The sequence below is a fragment of the Canis lupus genome, chromosome 13 (assembly GCF_048164855.1).
Source record: "Canis lupus baileyi chromosome 13, mCanLup2.hap1, whole genome shotgun sequence".
In the NCBI taxonomy this organism is placed as follows: domain Eukaryota; kingdom Metazoa; phylum Chordata; class Mammalia; order Carnivora; family Canidae; genus Canis; species Canis lupus.
Window position 1 is genome coordinate 51,337,664 of NC_132850.1, and position 6,468 is coordinate 51,344,131.

Below are 6,468 nucleotides of genomic sequence, written 5' to 3' on the forward strand. Positions count from 1 at the left end.
TGTTCTCTATGGCTCTTACATATTTTATCAAATTAAGAAGGTCCTCTCCACCAGTGGTTCTCAGCTGCAGTACTAGTTCATACAGTAGCAACTATAGATCATGTCTTGATACGAACTGAAGTTTAGGAATTTTGTTTTCCTCTTCAATTAGAACAAGTTTAATGGCACCCCTACCACTCACCTCATAAGTGTTTTCCTGGGTGAAGGAAAAGAGTGGAACTCAGGTGCTGAATTTTTTTTTTTTTTTTCTTATAAACTACAGCTGCTTCTGTTTTGGCTGCAGCCGAAAAAGTGTCTCTGGTGCAGGTTTATCTGCGTTAAACTCTGTAGCCTCTTTCCCATGTGCTGGGGGAATACCCACTTGCACACACTGAGCAAACAGCATTTCAGAGAGCCTGGACTTGCGGAATACAAGAGCACTCAAGAGCACACGTGCTCCTTGCAGGTGCCTTCTACCGGCTTTGGTGGCCATGCTATCGACCCATCCATCAGCAGCCTTTCATATTGAGTTACAGAACATATATCATGGGGGCCCAATTTAACTCGAGAATGAGGAAATGTTTTAAATTCTAGAGCTGCTCCGGGCCATATGAGACTGGTCACATTGTGTAACCTTTCTTTACTATTTCTATGTGCGTTCTACACACAGCTGTTGCAAGGTACGGTATTATACTTTGCCCAGACTCTGGCACCTGTTGCAGGCAATTTGAAATAAAAACAAGTTGGTAGGGAACATGATAAGATATCTGAGAGCACATTTCATTCACTCAGAATACCCCGCAGACTATTCAATTTCAGTAAACTCCGCAACCATTCTTCTTTGTCATTATTTGCCAAAAGAGGGGGGGAAAATAACACATCTCTTTTTATAGAAAACAAATCAGCACTCTGCTGGTCCCAGGGCTATACACACAGACCTCTTTTGCTTACTCTCCCGCAGACTATTCTCCCTTCTTTTGTTTGTCCTGGTATTTTCTCCACTCTTTCAATTTGTCACAGTTGCCTTTTCCCAAAGAGCTTTCATTTCCTCTTGTTTCCGTGTTCTGCACTCCCTTGGCCCTTGCTTTTTATGAGAGGACATTGAGACCCTCCCTGGCAGACTAGGGAAGGGAAATAAACTAATGTCCCAAGCCCCGTGGGGCAGATGTGTCTAGCTGCATGAACAGAGGGAAGGCCTGGCATCAGCATCCACCTATGTAACCCTGGGGTGTCCTACCTAGGACCTCTCTCATGCCCCTCCCACCTCCAAACTTGTCTGCCCAACCTTGAGATTGCTTGGGACTGCCTTGAGAAAAAGCTCAGAGGCCAGCAGTGTCTCCAAGGACCAGAAAAAGAGATTTCGAATGTGCACGGAAATGTACCGAAAACTCTAGAGTTTTCCTGATGCATTCATTGATGCCCCGACTGCTTTTTTTTATCTCTGCACTTCTGTTTTGAAAATGAGGTGCTATGCCTAAACTGAACTCTTTTTACAACCTGTTTGGAGGCTGGACTATAAGAGCATACAAAACTCAGAGTAGGACACAGAAAGAAGAGGTGTGAGGGAGCAGATTGTGTCCAACAAAACATGGTTTGGGGAATGGGTGGGTAGGGAAGCAAAGGAGCTGGCTTTAGAGCTAGGCACACCTTGACTCAAGTCCTAGCAGCTCTACTTCATAAGCACATGGTCTTCGGGAAGTCACTGTGACTTTGAGCTCCAGTGTTCTCATCTCTAGAATGTGGATCACAATAACTCCCTTGCAGGCTTATTGACTGATTTGAATAGATATTATGTACAAGTGCTTGGTGCAGTGCTATTGAATAGCCACTCCATGAATTATTGCAAATATTCTCAATACATACAATGACACTGGAGTCATGGCTATTGGGAAAAATAATTCTGGCTACAATTTTTCATCTCCTTGAGCACTGATGTCAGTGCACTTTAGGGATCAGCTGATGAGCCTTAGCCCACACTCTGAGGGCATGAGTTCTGGGTCTGCAGTGAGCAGGATTGCTCCTGGAGATCTGAGACATCATTATCACGAGTGCCGCAGCGACATCCGTTAATGGAAAAGGCAGACAGACAAAGATGTGGAGGAAAGGGGGCCTTTGGGACCTCACCTCCGACAAGCCCTCCCTTTCAGGGACCCAAACCTGCCTGCAACAGCCTCTTCTCTCTGCAGGGCGCCCTCAGTTTCACCCTCTCCTTGCGCAGACTTCTCTTTCATGCTTCTCTTCAGCAAAGGCATTTGGTCTCTGTGTGCAGCTTCTCCCCAAGGGAGCCAGTCCCCTCCCCGCCACCTGAACTCTTGCTCACCTTCTCCACATACACAGCTGCCACTCACTTCGATGGAGCTTCCAGCCCACGAGGAGGGGGGAGAAAGGGCAGCGAGTGGGGAACCCGGGGCCTGCCTGAGCAGCTAGCTGGGAGTGGGGCTCCTTGAAACCACCACAAGCTGAGAATGGCACCGAGCAAAACAGAAAAGGCGAATTTTGCATCTCCGCCAGCCTGTGCCTCTAGAAGCCTCATTAGGCCCAAGTGTCTGGTAAATAGAAAGGACCTCCTGACATGACTTGCGGGGTTAGCGTGGAAACATAAATCTGCAAAAATAACTGTAAAATTATAAAGAAAAATTACCTTAGAGGAAGATGATTAGCATTCCCATATTGAAAAAATTTCAGTTGGGAAGGTTCAATCATTTTTCTCCCTGGCTTTTCTTTTTTTTTTTACAGCTCTATTTACATAGAATTGAGGCATAATAAATTACATATATTTAATGTGTATATTTGATGATATTTGACATATGCATATGCTCGTGAGATGCTCACCACCATCGAGATCATCAATGTATCACGTCCAAAGGTTTCCCTGTACTCCTTTGTACTTTGTCCTTACCATCCATCGGCCCTAGACAACCACAATGCAGGGTCTTTTTTGTCGTTACAGATTAGTTTGCATTTTATAAAAAAAATTTTTTTTAAGATTTTATTTACTGATTCATGAGAAACACAGAGAGAGAGAGGCAGAGACACAGGCAGAGAGAGAAGCAGGCTCCCGGCAAGGAGCCGGATGTGGGACTCGATCCTGGGACCCTGGGATCACACCCTGACCTGAAAGCAGACGCTCAACCGTTGAGCCACCCAGGTGCACCGCATTTTATAAAATGTTATAAAAATGGAATCATCTGCTGTAATACATCCATCTTGGTCTTGTTTCTTTTACCTAAAAAAAAATTTCAAAATTCATCCATATATTTGCATACATCAAGATAATAGTTTATTTTTGCTGTCATTGAAGAAAATGCCACTGGACAGATAAACCATAATTTTTTTTTTTTATTCACTATTCCAAACCTCTGTTTCTTTTTAAACGCTGTTCCCACCTGCTCTTCAGTGAATGAATGGTAGATTTGCAATCATGAGAGTCCTTCACCCTTTTATAGACGAAATGACTCCCTTTAATGTGTTTTGCTGAAGTGGCAAAGAAGTGGGTACCCTGTGTTCATCCAGGATTTGTCAGCAACTGAACCACACGTCAGGTTTTTAAGGAATGGAGCAATGAGTGGAGATGTGTAGGGATTTTTGTATGCAGACCCGAGGAAGAGAAGGTGCGTTAGCCTAGAGGTCTCAGAAGAACAGAAGTGGTCAGATGGAGATAGTGCTCATAAAACATTGCCTGAAAACAAAACAAACAAAACAAAAAAGTAAACTTGCCAGAGCTTTTCATGAGTGGTTTTTAAAAAATTCTTAAAGTGCTAGCATTCAGGAAATTCAAGGATTTTCATTTTTACCCTCCTACTCTTCTCTCACAGTTTCCATTAGTGTTTCAGCAAAACAGTAGAATTTACTTTATTTAGAATACAGTGTAGTAGAATAAATACAAGTATTCAAGAACACAGCTCGAGATTTCAATTATCTTCTGATCCGGCCTAGACTGGATACTCATCATACACTTTCACTGTTTTCTTCATTTACACATTAACGTTTTATTGACTTCGAGATTAGTCCCATACTGCCCCTCTCGTTGCTGAGAGTGTAAATGGGTATTTCCTTTCCAGCTGAGATGGGCTGGACTTACTCATTTTGTTCCTGTGGACAAAATCTATCACGTATCAGTTTGGTGGAAGCCTGGTGGTTTCCGGCTGTTCTTGCGGGTTGCAGGATGAATGGGCAGGTTGTTGGGTTGTGTGGGAGGATTCAGAAGCCCCGGGCACAGGCAGTGCTGGCAGTTCAGCTGTCAGAGGAACAAGTGGGGGTGGAAGCAGAGGAAGGGAAGAAAATTTCCACTGAGGTGAAAGAGTTGAGGATTCTTTTGGTCAGAGCTGTCTCCCTAGGCCAGAAAACCAGCGATGGAGAAAAGGGACCTGCTAAGAGAGAAAATCCCTCAAGCTAGATGCCTGGGAGCCACTTCGGGTCTCTCTTTCTCTCAATTTAATTAGACACAAAGTCCCGTTGACTGTGTTTCCTTAGCCTCCCTTGAGTGCTCTTTCCTTTTTTCTGTCCCCATGGTGTTGGCTTAATGTCCATCACCTGGATGGCGATAGCAAGGTGCTCATCTGATTGTGTCCCATGGGACAAAGTCCCAGCCCTGACTCCCGGCCCTGGCTTCACCTGCCCCCTGCCCACACCTGCGGTCTCTTGTCCAGCTACACCAACTCTCCAGCCATGTCAAACCTTGCACTGTTTCCCACAATTGCAGAAATACCCAGAGAGCTTTGGGGAAAAAAATACCTCCTGAGGTTCTGATTCAGTGGATCCAATGACTCTTCTGTTCAAGACACCCCCAGATGTTGGAGGATGGTCAGAAGGCCGACTAGATTTTGGAGTCCCTAGCCAGCATCACAGCTTGAGGATGAACAAGGTCAACACGGGAAAGCACCTTCTAAGTGGTCGATCTTCATGCAGAGGTCAGCCAGTGTCGCAGAGGGGAGGAAGTGTGCTGAAGGGCAGGCTTAGCTCTGGGTTTAGCGTAGGCGTGGGCTCTCGCCTCCCTCCCTGCAAAACTGGCTGGCAGCAAAAACAGTCCCCAAGGCCTGGCCCTAGAAGAGTTCTCAAACACCCAGAAGTTTTCTTCTGAACATTTTTATTTTTTAGTAGCAAAATAGTTTTATTAAATGACTCATATAAGGAATCCAAATCCTAGCAGATACTGTTAGTAGAGTCCCAAGAGCTATTCTCTCCTATGTTCGTGCTGGCTCAGCCCACATTTTGTTCAGAGTCCACATCTCCCTTCCACAATTCGGGAAAGGCCAATTATGCTGGGCCTTCTCTTTGCAACAACTGGTGTAAACAAGTTCTGCACAATGAAATGCCAGGGGAGGCCTGTTTAGTGGCTTCTGGAAAAAATTACTTGCTCCTAGGGAGAGATGTTTTCTCCTCACTGGATACTTCCTGTGTGTGCATGGATACTTGGAACTATGGCAACCATCTTGCTATCTTGAGGGGAGTTAGTCCAAAGACAACACCCTGAGGAAGGCTAAACAGAAAAGGAGAGGGAACCTGCGTCCTCAATGACGGCGCTGAGCCATCAACTTGGCCAACCCTGAAATTTCTTTCTTTGTAAGATGATGAATCCTCTTAATGCTTAAATCATTTTGACATGGATGTCAAGCATTTGGATGCACGGATGTACAAAACAGATTAAAATTGACAAATAATTATGAAACATATATTTTATAGGTTTTAACTCATAATTTTTATGTATTAGAAGTCAATCAAGAAGATAATGGTGACATGAATTTTTGCAGCATGCAATTTAAAATGGCGAGTTATGGATGTAAAGTGATGTCATATCAATCTAAGCATCCAATTTATTTTAGGATTTTGTTTTGATTGTTTAATAGTGAGGAAAGTCTGATTCCCCCAAATGAGTAGCTGCAAATGGTAGCAGTTTTGAAAAAAACAATCACTGGCTTTGCAAACTCAAGATGCTTCTCTGTTAATAGTGATAACAGGAAAAGCTTGATTCCAATATCTGGGCTCATCCACACCAAGTTTGCCTGGCAGGCACAAGCTAATGTGCTGATTGTTAAGAATTGGTGTATATTACTTGTTTACAATTAAAAACATATGGTATTTTAAATTTTTAAATGGATTACAAATAGGATATTTGCAGAAGTCCAAAAGATCTCCACAGAATCTTGGGTTCCTCAGAACACACTTTGAAAACCTCTGTCCTAAGTGTAATTAAGTTATGCTAATTATGTATAATTAATTTAAAATCCAGGTTTCCAGTGTGGTAGACAAGATCCTCCCCTCCCGCTCTGACTCCAATTTCTAAGAGCTCAAAGCCAGACCTTGCATAATATCATTCAAGTCTGGCAATAAGGCAAACACTCCGTTAGCATAATAGGAGATGTGCTCCTGGGAGATTATGACTCACCGAAGGAAAGTGCTGACTGTGGGACCAGACCACACAGAGGGCATCTTTTCCTTCACCATCGCCTCCTTCCCAGTCCAAATCATTCCTTACCCACCATGTCCACC

At 43.8% G+C, this 6,468-nt stretch overlaps 1 long non-coding RNA gene across 1 annotated transcript; it reads right to left on the reverse strand.

Annotated features, from left to right (window-relative positions):
- Positions 1-3,013: 3,013 nt before the first annotated feature.
- On the reverse strand, positions 3,014-5,440 carry LOC140602236 (uncharacterized). Its single transcript, XR_012005211.1, has 3 exons — positions 4,714-5,440; positions 4,061-4,216; positions 3,014-3,658 (listed from the first exon to the last, which is right to left on the reverse strand). It is a non-coding gene; the product is annotated as an uncharacterized lncRNA (long non-coding RNA).
- Between the last annotated feature and the right edge of the window lie 1,028 nt (positions 5,441-6,468).